The 16,836-nt window shown below is 35.8% G+C and overlaps 1 pseudogene; it reads left to right on the forward strand.

Annotated features, from left to right (window-relative positions):
- The first annotated feature begins 6,450 nt into the window (after positions 1-6,450).
- On the forward strand, positions 6,451-6,963 carry LOC149546189 (serine/threonine-protein kinase PEPKR2 pseudogene; annotated as a pseudogene).
- The last annotated feature ends 9,873 nt before the right edge of the window (positions 6,964-16,836 follow it).

Raw genomic sequence — 16,836 nt, forward strand, 5'->3', positions numbered from 1 at the left:
AATTTGATGTTAAATCTTCTTCAATTATAAAATTTCACCAAAATCTTTACTTCGCTTTGAGAATCCAACTTTTAGATGGAGCAAAGGCATTTCGTCAAACAATATGAGCACACCTTTGACTTGGCATTTTGTAAAATAGTTGGTAGGATTCTCCAACATATATCCAATAAGACTTAGATGGCTCCCTTTGGTAATTGTTTCACTTTGATTTTGGTGAGATTCATGGATGAATTTAGAAGAAGGAAGGCAGGATTTTAGATAATTTGGATTTCTCACAAATCGTTGTAAAGCTCAGAGATTTCAAAAATCTTTTAACTGACCAATGCATGTGAGTAGTTCTTCCATTGTATAGGAACAAAATAGTGGCTATCCTTCTCATCTGTCCTTTGCCACCTTGAAGGTTCAAGGAAGATATTCTCATCCCGTGATGGTTGGAGAATTTGAGGAAGGCTAGAAAGATGTTGGAGATTTATGGCCAACCGGTTACACTTTTTACCCTCAAGATAGAACCGTAAACTAGTTATAAGTCTTTTATCAACAGAAACCTGAGATGTGTTAACCTAAAGTTTTGGGCCAATAAAGAAAAATTGCATAGAAGAATATGAAGCTCTTTTCCTTACAGGTCAAAGTGGTAGGTCATCATAAACTAGAGCCCATTTGCAGAGGAACTTGTAGCAAAGACATAGGTTGATTGCATGACTCAAAAAGTCATTGCTAGTAACCCCTTGCAAAAGCGATGTAATTGGAACTAGCAAGAAAAGTATCGCATCTGGATGATCCTGTACAGTATGGAGCCAGTCATAGTGATTATGTAAGGATACACATCCACCTTGATTTTTTCTAAGTGTCTCTTAGTTCAGTAGGTGTTATAATGGAGAAAGGACACTGTCTCACAAATACCACATCTTATCCTCCAATTTCCACCTTGACAATAATGTGTGTTTTGGATTTATCAGTAAACTTGGCAATGAATTCAAGCTCCCAACATGAAGGAATGAAACTCTTGACTTCCTCTTTGAGAATAATGGGTGTTCTTATAATGTGCAGATTATACAGAGTTATATAGTAGCCATCGAAAGCTAGATATTTAGTCTCTATATCATCATGCAGCTAGGATCCACTGAACACATATATTAAATTGAATATATGCAATGGTATCTTCCCTATCAACTCGCATGCATGTCTACAAGAACTATACCAACAACAACATTTGGCTTAATTTCTCATCTATTAATATAACCGCGAATCATCTTGACTTGTCCCAAATCACTCAACCAGCTGCAAGGTTGGAGAGCGTTCATCGTGGCCATAGGATCTGAAACCATGTCATCGTATTGCATTTGATGAAACAAAACTAACACTTCTATAATGTCTCCTATATTTTGTGCATATCCTAAAATCATTACACTCCAAGAAACTACATTTCATTCAGGCATGATGCCAAACAATTTTCATGCATCTCAACATGATTTAATTTCCTATACAAATCCACCAATCCATTACTTGCAGTCACTTTTGACTTGAATCTGCTCTTCACAAGGTGATGATGTACTTGCTACCCTTGTCTAAGTGAGGATGCCTTGAGTTCTACCTCTGAAATTCCTAGCATGCCTCATATCTTTGGATGAGAGAGCATATCCAAATAGCCAAGCTTCATCAAAAATCTCAGACTTTAAAATCAACTCTACTTCCTGTCGCATTTCATACATGACTTCATTTTCCTAAACTAAGCAAGTCATCTTCCACCTCAATAGCCAAAGTTTGCATAGCCACTGGATTAGCAGGTCTTGTCCTTCGTATTTGAAAGCTTACATCAGAAGGTTGAGCACTAATGAAGAAAGTTATTTGATTTTCTTCAGTGGTTCTTTTGTTGGCAGGAATTCAATTTACTATCTAGTTAAAATGAGCAATGAATTCTCGCATGGGCTCATGAATTTCCTTCTTCATCTGAGTCAACTAGGAAAGGAGCAAATCTGTTTCTTAGGATAAATATTTAGCATATAAAGATAAAGAAGGCCTTGCTAAAAAATGTGTTTTATCTAAATCACCAATGATGACTACTAAAAATGTCTCTTATGCACCTGCATCTCAGCAAAATCAGATTGATCCTAAGCAAGCAAGCTTCTTGAAGAGTTTCTATGGTGGACGGAAACTAGATCTAGGAGGGATTCATCCATCTTTGCTCCAAACTTTGCAAAATATAGATGAAGATGATGGTAAAGATAATCAATTTTTCTCTCATAGACCCAAGTCATTTTCAGAAGGAAGTTCTACATGTGAGCATAAAGAAGAGCTTGATAAGAAAAGTGATTCATGTCAATCAAAGATGGATAGTGGTGATCAAAAAGGTGTCCCCATGCTTGCACCTATTACTCATCGAAGTCATACTTCCATTGATCCCCAATAGAGTCACCAAAAATCTGTTGGTAAAAAAATTTGTCACTATAGAAATTGCCCAGTGGAGTGTATGTGGCAAATTTTTTATGACAGTTAGATAGGCCCTTGATATCCAACCTTCCTCTGCATTTAGAGGGGCAGCTCCCTCGTAAGATGAAATTTTAGATTTTTCAATAAAGATAAGAAGAACTTAGAAAATAGGAAGGAAAACCATTGATAGTGAATGCACCACACGCCTTCAATGTTTACATAAAAATGATTAAACTATTAAAGAGAGCTATCAAGGACTACGCTTGAGAACTTTCATCAACACAATGCTAATTCAACCATCCACAAATACTCACATCATACCATGAAAGTAATCATAGATGAATCAACACTTTAACAATTTAGATTCCTTAGAGAGAGAACGCTAAATGTACTTCCTTTTATTTCTTGTACCAAGAAAGAAAGAAATAACTGATTACACAAAAACAACAATTGTACACACTTTCCAAAAATTGCTTTATGATCAGAGCATGAGTGTTCCCCTGTATCCAAGTCCAAAAAGTTCCTTATTACATTGATATCTAGGAATTTATAGCCAATCTAGAATAACCAACTCTTCGGGTTCATAACTACCCAAAAAGTTAAAGTTTGGACTACTTGAAGATGATTCATAACCAACTCTAACCCTTGAAGCTTAACTACGGTTAGAAAAATGAAAACTAGAGTTAATTCTAAAGTTGACCTTTTTACAAATTACATCAATAAAATTCTAAGACAACTTTAGATAGAAATACTTCTAACTTTTAATTCTTTGAACTCATTCCTTGATCTGTAGGTGCTACCAGCAACTGAGTCAAGTTTGCCTTGTATGCTCTAAATGATTTGATGACTTGAGCTAAAGTTTTGATCTTAATGAAAATTAAACTTTGCATCTTCAGCTTACACAACTTATGTCTCTTTCTAATTTCATCCAATTCTGTGACACAACCTGACAAGTTTTGAGTACAGGAATTCAATGCTACTGAGAGACTGCTCAATTTTATCATAACACTAGCATCTGAACTTTGTTTATTGCCAAGTTCAGTGTTGATTTTTGTTTCTATGCATTTCAAGATGGAAGATATCTCTGGATTTTGAGTATGTTCATTAATAGGAATACCTTCTATGATCATTGGTATTTCCCCCAAGGCCTTCTTTTTCAGTAACTTGCATGAGTTTAAGAATTGTTCTCCTTCACTCAATTGTTCATTCATACTATCATTCTTCCATTGGATGTTTTCCAGCCATATGTCAATTTGCTCTTCTTCTCCAGTGCTGATTAACTTTAGTGACTTGACTATATTGCTGTCCATGCCTTTAATCTCTACTAAATTGGCATCAATTTCTCTCCAGAATGTTTGTTGTTCCTTAAGAGTTGTCAGTTCTTTTTGAATTCTTTGTTGTATATGATCCACTTTGGTAAATGTACCTTGAATATCTTGAAATAAGATTGATGCCTGTTCTTTCATGCTTTTTACCCATGCTTTCACCATTTTACCATAAGTTTGACATTATCCTATGTTTTGGATGGTTTTTTTCATCAAACATCTTCTTCGGATCTTCTGTACTTTTTGTGAATGAGCTAGGATCTAGAAAGGAGTCACCAACCATCAATCTGATGCATGAAGAAAAAGCTCAGACTTGACATTTGAGTTGGTTCTTAACTTGCTTATCTCTCCTTGATTGTTCTATTAGGACAGCAACTGACACTTGAAAATCGTGTTCTTTCCCTTCACGGGTAGTCCGGCCTAGATCCACTTTAGTGATGCTAAAATCAGATTCATTTGCCTCATTTATGTCCTTCTCTGTGACTGGTTGTGCAATTTCAATAGATAAATTACCTAAAGTAGGGTTCACCGCTAATCTAGAATCCATTTTAGTCTTCTTTATCATTGTACTTCTGTGCATTAAGTCAATTACAACATCTAGATTGGGTGCTTCTAATTGAATCATCCATTTCTTCTTTCTCTCTAAACTTTGCTGTAACCAAGATGTCGAAATACTAGCAGATGGGCCGATTACTGAAGGAACCTATAAGACTGTAGATGATAAGTTCAAGTTATGCACATTTTCTACAACTGGCTCCTCTTGGATTTCTTTTGTTGAGATGCTATGGATTGAATCATCTCATCTACAAATGAGGGTAAAGCATTCATCTCAGGAGCTTCATCAATCATTTGTTGAATTGGCTTTAAGGTCTTCTCCTTGGGTTTTGATCTCTTCTTCCTGGTGATCACATTGAGTTCACATGCTGAAACTATGTTACCTCATTCATCTGGATCTTCACCATCATCTCCCCCTTGTGTGCTATGCAAAGAGCCCAAGGATGTAGGAATAGAAGACAGAATGGCTGAAATTGATGTTCCTTCTTAAGAAGTATTATTATTATTTACACTACTTCTTCCTGTTGACTTAGTAGTAGTGGCTTCTTTGACTTTATTCTTTAACCAAGTCTCAGTTTGTTGAATCACAAAGAAAGTCCTTTCCTTGAGGTCTTTCAGTTCTAGTAGTGACCAATTGATATATGGCAATTCTAGTAATTGTATCCGCTCAAAGAAGTAAGGATCAATCAAGTTTGACCCATCCCATTTTGTAATCAATGATTTGTTGTATTGTAAATCTCATCCAGTCCCTTTTTCTAACTTCAAAATCATTCTCACAATTTGCCCAATAATCTTCCAATGTGGGGAAATGAAGATAGCTAGGTACAAGTGCCAAGTTATTTTTAACATACCCGCTACCATCAAATGGAAAGCGACTGTAGAAAGAGTGTAGAGTTATGTTCACCATGGATCTCTCAATATTTTGAGCATCCGAAGAAGACAAACAACTATAATTTCCAATGCCAATTGGGAAAGGGATTGATCTTTTGTTCCTACACTTTTTTCTTACTTGACCAATTTTCCTGCAGACTTCTGAAAGTACCAACCTGTCATCTACAAAGTGAGGCAACATGAGAGGACAATCTTGGAAACCTTTGATGCGGATGTAAGTGAATCGAGGATATTGTATGAAGAAGCTACCATAAATACTAATGAGACTGGCCGCTTCAGGAGAAATTCAAAGTCCTATGTCTCCTTGTAGTTCCCTGGCAGTGAGCATAGAAAAAGCATCATTCACCCTGCGAAAGCGTGCATTGCTTTATTTCAATTGCAACTAGGGGTAATAGTTATAAATTTGAGTGGTTAAGCTATACTCCCCATAAGGATTTAGACCGGGCCATGACTTCATACTTGCAATTGCATAAATTAGATATGAGGACATGTAAAATCCTTGATTTGCATTGAATCCTATCAACTGGTAATGGAGGGCATCGCTAACCATTTCTCCCCAATCTATAAATTGCTTCCCAGTGGTGAAGGTATTAATATACAAAAACATCCAATCTTGAAAATCTTTAGCCATCTGATTTCCCACTACTCTATTGAGTAGAAGTATCATATCAAAAATGTCTTCATTAAAGATATTCCTGCATAACATTCTTGGCAACTATGAATGTCCTCGCCTGGGTTGATTGAGCCAACTTTTAGCAATAACGTTGAGACATGTTTTCTTATTTTGATGGAAATAACCCTAGGCACCTTCTTTAGAAATTTTTGTGAACTCCTCTCTCACTGGCAATCTAAAAGTGATGGATATAGATATTGGGTCCAACCTTGCTACGACATTACCTACTACAATCTTGATGTCCCTTGAATTCTGATCATATGCCTTGATACATTCTAAAACCAATTCCACACATTGAACTGCGAGTGGATGTCCTCCTGCATGGGCCAGACCACTTTCCAGTGTTCGACGTGCCAGGGGAGATTTATCTTCTTTGCTCATCATCTTCCAAAAATTTATAATTTCTAGATGCCCCATCTTTGTGTCAGATATTTCGAGGAGCATGCTTTTTAGTATCACAGGAGGTTCCTTACCCTAAAAATTATACCTCATATCGTCACCTGTTAACTGTTAAGAGTTGTCCTGGCAATATGGAGTTGTAAAGATATGCAAGAACATAGTCACAAGAGAAGATATAGCATGAAAGACTGTGTCCCAGATTGTCCACAAAATGTTTACAAAGAAGTGGAGATTATTCAACATCTATCTGGTCACCCCAACATTGTAACACTTCATTCAGTGTATGAAGATACAGACTGTTTGCATTTGGCAATGGAGGTTTTCTCTGGAGGATATTTGGTTGGTTATTTGAAAAGAAAATTTGATTCTGAGAGAGAAGCTGCACAATTGATCAAACAGTTGCTCAGTATTATTCTACACTGCGATGAGATGGGAGTTATAAAACCACTCACAAGTGATGGACAAATGAAAGTGTCTAATTTATGGATGTCTCTGCATGTTGCAAATGGCCAAAATTTATTAGGTTTGATGGGCAATCCAGCGTATGTTGCCCCTAAAGTTTTGGCAGGGCAATATACGGAGAAGGTGGATGTATGGGCAACTGGTGTCATCCTCCATGCCCTCTTGATTGGTAGATTACCATTTTGTGGGGATTCTATGGATGCCATAATTGAGGCAGTGAAATCTATATAGCTGGATTTCCACACTGATAGGTGGAAGTCTGTTTCTGAACCTGCAAAGGATTTGCTTTCTAGAATGCTTTCAAGGGATGTTGAAAAGAGGGTTTATCCAAAGGAAGAAAAACCATACATATAGCAAGAGAATTTTTTGATGGAATGCTTCTATAGCATATAAGAGTTAGATCCTTTAAAGTGAAGTTAAGATTTTGCTGAAGTTGCGTGATTGCCACAGATCAAGGAACAAGTTCAGGGAATTAAAAGTTAGAAGTATTTTTGTCTAAAGTTGTCTTAGAATTTTATTGATGTATTTTGTAAAAAGGTCAACTTTAGAGTTAACTCTGGTTTTGGTTTTTCTAACTGTAGTTAAAACTTTCAAGGGTTAGAGTTGGTTACGAACCATCTCCAAATAGTCCAAACTCTAACTTTTTGGGTAGTTATGAACCCAAAAAGTTGGTTGTTCTGGATTGGTTATAAATTCCTAAAAATCATTGTAATAAGGAACTTTTTGGACTTGGATACAGGGGAACACTCATGCTCTGATCATAAAACAATTTTTGGAAAGTGTGTACAATTGTTGTTTTTGTGTAATCAGTTATTTCTTTCTTTCTTGGTGCAAGAAATAAAAGGAAGTACATTTAGTGTTCTCTCTCCAAGGAATTTGGATTGTTAAAGTGTTGATTCATCTATGATTACTTTCATGGTATGATGTGAGTATTTGTGGATGGTTGAATTAGTATTGTGTTGGTGAAAGTTCTCAAGCGTAGTCCTTGATAGCTCTCATTAATAGTTTACATCATTTTTATGAAAATGTTGAAGGCGTGTGGTGTATTCGTTGTCAATGGTTTTCCTTCCTATTTTCTAAGTTCTTCTTATCTTTATTGAAAAATCTAAAATTTCATCTTACAAGGGAGATGCCCCTCTAAATGCAGAGGAAGGCCAAATATCAAGGGCCTATCCAATTGTTGTGAACGATTTTCCACATACACTCTGTTGGGCAATTTCTTTAGTGACAAATCTATTTACCAACAGATTTTTAGGATAAATATTTAGCATATAAAGGAGCACACTTATATTCATCCCCATGGAAGCTTAATAATTGTCACATGTTGGTACACTATGGTATTTATTTTCCCCAAGCAGTGAATGGGTTTGCATGAATCATTTGGAGCTAGAGCTACCAGAGGTAGGGGTTTTCCTACCATGTACATAGCTTAGTTAGGAGTTTTCATTGCGCCTTCCTTTCTTTTCTGTTTGGTTGTGTTCCCATTTTTTTTTTTTGTCGTGCTTAGTCCCTTTTTCCTGGATTTATCTCCTTTTGGGGTGACTCTATAGCCCTTGTGATAAAGCACTATCATTTCTTAACTCTAGGTTCATTGAGTGTCCTGTACAGTCCTTGTCCCTAGATAGAGCTAGTTGTTACCCAAACATTTTATAGACGGTTTAATTATATTAATTATTCAGTAAGAGAGAGATGAGTCCTATTGAAAAATCAAACTTTCTCTCTCCCCGTACTTTTCTCTCTCCACGTACTAAAACCTTTAGAGAGAAGTACGGGTTAAGGTTTTGGTTTGAGTTTTCACTCTCTCTCTTCCAATTTTTCTCTCTCCACGTACTAGAACCTTTTAGAGAGAAGTAAATGGTTTGAGTTTTCATACTCAAATTTTCTCTCTCCATGTACTAGCCATATTCTCTCTCCCTATACTCCAACATTTTAACCTAATCCTAACCCGAACCTCCCAACCCAAACTTCAACTTGAAAACAAGTGCACTGGAAAGAAAGTTCACAAGATTGTTGTTAACAAAGATTAAACTCAAATCTGCAACACATGGATGCAAAAGAGGGAATGAAAATATTGGAGCAGGTATATAATTATTAAAATATCTTTGGAGAGAATTTTCCTAATGTCGTGAATTGCAGAGAAGGTGATATGCAGACAACCCTCTTCACCAAGTGCAGGATAAAAAGATTTTTAAAAAGAAACAATAAAAGTGCACTTTATCAATACCCTCACGCCATCTCATTCAATATATTACCAACAAGCTGATATGTGTAAAAGTTTTCAATCACATGATCAAACTAGACATCTTCTCATGGAATGTGATAATTGTAACTTACAAAATACAAGGGTTTCTTCAGGAGGCATTGACATTGTTGAACCAAATGGAACGAACAGGCATTTAGTTCAATGAATTTACTGTTTTGATTGTTCTACCCTTATGTACCAATGGAGGTTCTATAGAACACAGTTTGTAGATTCATGGAAAGATTATTAGATGTGGATTCCATACCAATGTTTTTGTGATGAATACGCTGATAGATATTTATGCAAAATTTGGAGACATGTACGAGGCTGACCAACTGATTGATATAATGTCTCACCGCGATGTGGTCTCATGGGCTACGGTCCATGGTGGGTATAAATGAAATGGATTAATGGAAGAATCATTGAAGGTTTTCAAGCTAATGTTGTTCGCAAGCATAATACCCAACTCGACAGTTTTTGCCAGCATGCTCCCAGTGTGTGCCAAATTGGGAGCCTTGGAATAGGGCATAGATATCCATAGAAAAATAATTGAAAGTGGATTACTGTTAGATGTTACTTTTATGACTTGCCTAATAGACATGTATGCCAAGTGTGGTGCATTCGCTATCAATGGTTTTCCTTCCTATTTTCTAAGTTCTTCTTATCTTTATTGAAAAATCTAAAATTTCATCTTATGAGGGAGCTGCCCCTCTAAATGTAGAGGAAGGCCGGATATCAAGGGCCTATCCAACTATTGTAAATGATTTGCCACATACACTCCGTTGGGTAATTTCTACAGTGACAAATCTATTTACCAACACCATTACAATGATTACATCTTTGCAAGAGGGTAGGATTAAAGATAGTGTTTCATGGATTTTCTCTTATATCTTAAGGGGAAATATGTGGATGGATGGGAAGAGGAATTTAAGTTGAGATCTAGTATGTTACTTTAACTTGTAGGATGTTCCAAGTAATAGTCATTAAGCATCATCTTTGGTTTTATAGCTTCGAAAATAGGTAAGTAGGAATAAGCAATAGCTCATTCAAATTGGCTTGGCTAGCTTACATCACTAAAGGTTGTTAAAAAGACATGAGATAGGTAAGTTAGGAATAAGCTATAAATTGGCTAGGATTCACAGAAGAATAAGAACACAAGATGTATTAGAATATGTTTTCATTCATGGCCCTTCCAAAAAAAGTCACTCATTTAGCTTTTCTCAACAACAAAGAAAGAGAGAAGGGGAAGAAATTTATGGTTGTAGAATGTAGGGAAAATAAATTATCTTTTAATGGTTATCTTTGTTCCAAAGCTCCCATTTGACAATCTAAATGGATGCCTTTTTCAATATTTGCATTATATATAGACCCATTTGAAATATTCCCTTTGGGTAGTTGTAATAATAACAAACTTTGATCCCATGCAAAAAACTTCACAGAGTAGGGTTTCTTTCATTTTTATTTTTTTTAACTACAATATATTTGAGTTTTTTATGAATTCCTTGAGAATTCATGGAGAATATTAAAGTGGAGAATACATATTTTTTGAATTAGTTTTTGAAATATGCATTATTTTTTGATAAATTTGAAAAGTGCTACATTAATTTTATATGCATATTACCCTTAGTTCTTGTAGTCTATTTGTTGGATTTTCAGCCTTACATGCTTGACATTATTTTTTGAAGGCCTGACAATATGCACCTGTCTAAGGATTAATGGTGATATAATTGTATCAATCTTTGATCCTATACAAAGAACTCGATAGAGTAGGGTTTCTTTCATTCTCAATTCTTTTTTAACTACAATACATTTGATTTTTTTAAAAAATCACAGAGAATATTCAAGTGGAGAATACATATTTTTTGAACTAGTTTTTGAGATGTGCATGATTGTTTAATAAATTTGAAAAATGCTATATTAATTCTATATGCATTTCCCTTAGTTCTTGTATTCAATTTATTGGTTTTTTCATCTTCCATGCTTTGCATTATTTTTCAACAGCCTGACTGTATGCAAGTGTCCATGAATTAAAGGCAATATAACCTTTGGTACTTATTATTTTGGTTTAAATATGAATGATGTTCTTAGTTTAGAAGAAATTTTTTTGAGTTCTATTGTAACATGTTATTCTCCTAACTATAGTTAACAATTATATTGTTATTGAAAATATGTTTCTTTCCCTATTCACAGGAAAAATAATTATAATATATATTTCTTATATTCATATGAAAGAGGGTCAATGACTATAAAAGAATAATTGATTTATCTTTAACAAAAAAAATGAAAGAGTGTTCATAACTAACCATTACTTGATGGAAAGAGAGATGCTTCAATACGATCTAAATATGAAGAAGTAGTTGCAATAATTTACTGAACTTGATTTAGTACATAAAAAATAATACCTAATAATTATAAAGGCTTAAGAAGTTTGATCTTGACTTTATCAGAGGCTTAACCTCTCAACCATGGACCCTAAGTATTCCCACATAATCTCAAATGAGAACCTCCATGTCTGGGATTAAGTATGGGACACCACTTGTCCCACCTCTTGAGCATTTTGGTGTTAGAATGTTATCTATATGGTCAACTAGGCTATGGAGTCCTTCCCATCAACTCATCTATCTGATTGCGAGCTACATTGACCTCTAGTGATCATAGCAGCAAGCATTTCCACTAACCTACCATGGCCAAGGATTCGCATGGGCACTTTGTACCCATTCACCCACCACTCGACTTGATAATTAAGACTTATACCTATTGAATAGCATGAGCTGACCTAGTTTAACATGTTTTCTTATTTTCATTATTGTTTAATTTGTTACTAATTTCATCTCTTGTCTTGCAAGTATCTACCCACAATCAAATAGTACTATCCCACACCCTTCATCTTGATCTTGTTGGTCATCCTTAATGAACCATAGTGTGACTGCCATAAATTTTAGATATTTATGTTGACTACAATCAAGACTTTTATGCCCAACCTATGCCAAAAGTAGATATTGAAAAGATCCCAAGGCTATACAAAATAATAATGTACACTCACTTTGAAAGTGCCTCTTCTCATCCTAGAGGCATATTGTTTATACCCCCTGAATAAGAAAGCATAGGCATAGTTTCTTTTCCAAATTATTCTAAGTTCTTAAATGAATTCAAGTTAACCTATAGAAGGTAAAGTAGTCATGATTTCAAACTAATTCTATCTACTTTAAGAAATCAAAGTGGATATCTTCAACATATGAAAAATAATCATGGACCCTAGTCCAACTCTGAAATGTCCCTTTTCTGATTTTATATGATATTTCAAGCCTCTAATCAGATCTTTAAGATCAAACAACCAATATTTTAAAGATCCACCAATTTCTCAATAAACCCCAAATTGGGTATGCCGAAAATAGTGCCAAAAACTTCACAGATTCACATATTATTAATAAATCTGAAAGTGGACTTTTTTTATAGAAATTTCAGCAGCATAACAGCCTAAAAAATGACATTTCCAGATTTGTATAACATCTACACAACAGCTCCCAAATGTAGGACAAAAAACCATGCTCATCGGGCTCCCAAAATTAGCACAAAAATGCTCGAAAACACCACAAAAATAATAATAAACTATCTCAGAAGTTTAACCACATCCCAATACATATATTAAGATTTATTTTAACATCTAAAAGTCTGAAATACAGCAGCAACCCAAACTGATATGAAATACTCAACAAGAAACACCAAACTCTTACAAAAAACACACCCGAAAACCCACAAATCTGCACTGTTCAGCACAAAAGAAAACTCTGCATGAGCATGCACATGGAATGGATTTAAACTCCCATCCTTAGCCTTACTAGAAGCCTAAAAACTCCCATTCTTGGGTCTCTTTCTCTACAGGTTTGGCAGCCTCTGAAGAACAACAAAGAAATGAGCAAAAATCAAGTTCTTGAATTAGCCCAAAATGCCTCCAAACCCCTTAAAAGAGGGCATAACCCTAACTCACGTCCAAGAGGGGTTAATAAAATGTAATTTAATAATAATTTTTATTTATTAGTCCATTGGTTTCCAAATATTAGCCCCTTTTTCCAAAAGTTCACTTTTTTGGAGCCTGCCTGCCTTAGCAAAGTTTATTATTTTTAATTATTTGAAAAGGGGAAATGACAAGTCCTCCCCTCCCAAATATTGGTTGTCCTCAAGAAATGAAGGTTGGAATTCTCAAGAATATGTGCTCCTTCCCAAGTTTCATCCTCTAGTGGTAATCCTTTCCATTTGACCAAATGCTCTATGACACTTCTGTTTCTCAATCTTTTCTCTCTTGTATCCAAAATCTCTTCTGGTAGCAAAACTAATTTTCCTTCATCATCAAGAGGTGGTAATTCTGTAGATACTATGGTTTTCTAGCCTAGAACCTTCTTCAAGAAAGATACATGGAAAATATTATGTATTTTGTTGTTTGGTGGGAGTTCCAATTCATAAGCTACCTCTCCTACCTTCTTGATGATCTTTTAAGGCCCATAGAACCTTGGCTTGAGTTTCTCTGCCCCACTCCTCTTCAAGGTGCTTTTCTTATATGGATACAACCTAAAAAATACCAAATCTATCACCTCAAAAGATCTTTCAATCCTTTTCCTATCAGCATATAACTTTTGTTGGTTCTATGCATGTTGTAGATTATCCTTGAGGGACCTTATTATGTCTTGACTTTGCTTGACGAAATCACTTGCTACAGGTACTCTGCTATCGAAAAGTATTAGATCAACAAAGGAAAGAGCATCATAACCATAAATAGCATGAAAAGGAGGCATACCAATAGACATGTGATGAGATGTATTGTAACAATACTCCTCTAGGTGTAGCCATTTCACCCAATCATGTTGTTGATTTGAAACATAGTTCCTCAAATATCCCTCTATCCATTTATTAACTATCTCTATTTGTCCATCTATTTGAGGGTGATAGCTAGTACTGGGAGTGAGTTTATTTCTTGCCAAATGAAAGAGCTCCTTCCAAAAAGAGCTGAGGAATCTACTGTCCCAGTCACTAACAATGCTTCTAGGTAAGCCATGTAATCTAAAAATTTCTTTGAAGAACAATTCAGCCACTTGTGATGCCTTGAAATCAGATGTGATAGGAAAGAAATGTGCATACTTAGTTAGTCTATCTACCACCACATATATGCAATCCTTACCTTGAACCTTGGGCAACCTAGTGATGAAGTCCATGGAAATACTTTCCCATTTTTGTTCAGGAATAGGAAGTGGCTGCAACAACCCTGCAAGGAAATTTTGCTCACTCTTGCTTTGTTGGCATACCATAGATTCCTCAATGTGTTTAAGGACATCCTCCTTCATACCCTTCCATGAAAACTGCTCTCAAATTTGCCTATATGTCTTGAAGTATCCCTGATGACCAGCCAAAGTTGTGTCATCAAAGGCCCTCAATATCCTCTCCTTAGTTTGTGATCCTAGCACTATGAAGATCTTGTTCTTGTAATAAATCAATTCATCAAAAAATTGTACCTGTTATCATCCACTAACTTTTCCAAAATCTTGGTGGCAAAGGAATCTTTAGCATACTCTGAAATTATGGAGACTTTCCAATCAGGAGAGATAGATGTTAAGGAACACAAAGTGGGCCTTCTTGAGAGAGCATCAACAACCACATTATTCTTTCCTTTCATGTATTCAATATCAAAAGCATAAGCTTGCAATTTGCTTACCCATTTTTGTTGACGATCATTCAAATCCCTTTGGTTTCAGAAGAACCTAAGGCTATTATGGTTTGTCTTTACAATGAATCTCCCACATACCAAATATTGTCTAAACTTATGAAGTGCATGCATGATTGCCAACATTTCCTTATCATAGATGGAGTAACCTTTCTTTGAGTGATTTAATTTTCTACTCTCAAATTCTATTAGATGTCCCCTTTGGGTTAGGACAGCCCCTATACCTTCTCCAGAAGCATCACATTCAACAACAAAAGGTAAAGAGAAATCTGGAATTGCAAGCACAGGGCATGAACTCATTACCTCCTTAAGCTTATCAAATGTTTTTTGTGCCTCTTCTGTCCAAACAAAAGCTCCTTTCTTTGTCAAATCAGTCAAGGGGGCAGCAAGCTGAGGAAATTCCTTGGAAAATCTCCTATAGTAGCTACACAACACGAAGAAACCTCTCAACTGTGTAAGATTAGTGGGTGGAGGCCAATCCAAAACTGCCTGGATATTTTGTTGATCAAGCTGTACTCCTTTAGAACTTATAATATGTCCCAAATATATGATCTCTGTCAAACCAAACTCACATTTAGATAGCTTAGCATAGAAGGATTGCTGCTCCAAGATTCCCAAAATAGTGTCTATGTGCTTTAGATGCTCTTCCCATGTTTTACTGTAAATCAAGCTATCATCAAAAAATACCAAAACAAATTTTCGAAGATGTTGGCTAAATACCTTATTCATACAAGATTGGAATGTTGCAGGTGCATTAGTGAGGCCAAATGGCATAACAAGAAATTCAAAGTGCTCATAGTGACATTTGAAAGCAGTCTTTTCCACATCTTCACTCCTCATTCGGATTTGATGGTACCCTGATCTTAAGTCAATTTTTGAGAAGTATACCACACCATGTAACTCATCAATGAGTTCATCTATGCATGGTATGTGATACCTATTTTTTATGATCTTCTTATTTAGAGCCTTGTAGTCTATACACATTCTCATTGTACCATCCTTTTTCTTGGCAAGTACCACAGATGATGCAAATGGACTAGAGCTAGGCCTTATGAATCCCATGTCCAGGAGTTCTTTAATAGTTTTTTCAATTTCTTCCTTATAACCTCTTGGATGGTGGTAAGGGGTTTTTATAACTGGTTTGGCACCCTGTTCTAACTCTATAACATGCTCAAAACCTCTATCTGGTGGTAATCCTGAAGGCAAGTCATTGAAAACTATACTATGCTTATCAAGAATATTTTGAATTTCAAAATGGAAATTACCTTCATTCTTTGGAGAGCTTGTTGGATGGATTATGACTCCTACTGCCCATGCTACTTGTCCTCTTTGAAAAGTCCTCTCCATCCTCTTTGCCGAGACCGCCTTAGGTGCTCCATTCGATAAACCTCTCAATATGACTTCTTTCCCATTGGAATGAAATTTAAACTCCATAGTTTGATGGTTCATGTAATAGCCTCCAATAGAGTGCAACCATTGAACACCCAATACTATATTTGTCTTCCCAATACCAACCACATAGAAATCATCACATAACTCATAATCTCCTAAGGACATCTTGAGTTGTTTCACCACCCGTGTGCAAGGCATAGTGAATCCATTAGCTATAGTAACATTGAATCTCTCAAAATATTATGTTTTAAGCCCTCTTTTCATGACAAATCCCTCATCAATAAAATTGTAAGTTGCCCCACTATCAAGAAGAACTGTCAACCTTTGCCCTACTAGTACCCCTCGAATTCGAAAGGGATGGTATCTTGGGACTCCTGATAATGCTGCTAAAGTGCCATCCTTGCTGATTTCTTTTTCTTTCTCTTTTTCTACCTCCTCCTTAGTGTCATGAAATTGCTCATGCTCATTTGAATCAGATTCTGAAGCAACTTCAATATAGTGCACTTGCCCTTTCCCCAAACATTTGTGTCCTAGAACCCATGGTTCTCTACAAGTAAAACAAAGCTTTTTCCTTCGTAATTCACTCCTAGTCTCTTCATCTACCTTCTTTTTTGCCACATTTATCACATCTTTTGGTGGTAGTGTTGGGAAAGTCTTTTTCTGAAAATTTCCCTTATGTTGCCAAAGATTTGGGAGTTTTTGATTAGTGACTGGTTTCATAGGCACACAAGTTTCAAGTTGCAAGCTTCTTTTGATA

This window comes from Cupressus sempervirens, chromosome 7 (assembly GCF_028749045.1).
Source record: "Cupressus sempervirens isolate cs-2001-9-10 chromosome 7, ASM2874904v1, whole genome shotgun sequence".
Taxonomy (NCBI): domain Eukaryota; kingdom Viridiplantae; phylum Streptophyta; class Pinopsida; order Cupressales; family Cupressaceae; genus Cupressus; species Cupressus sempervirens.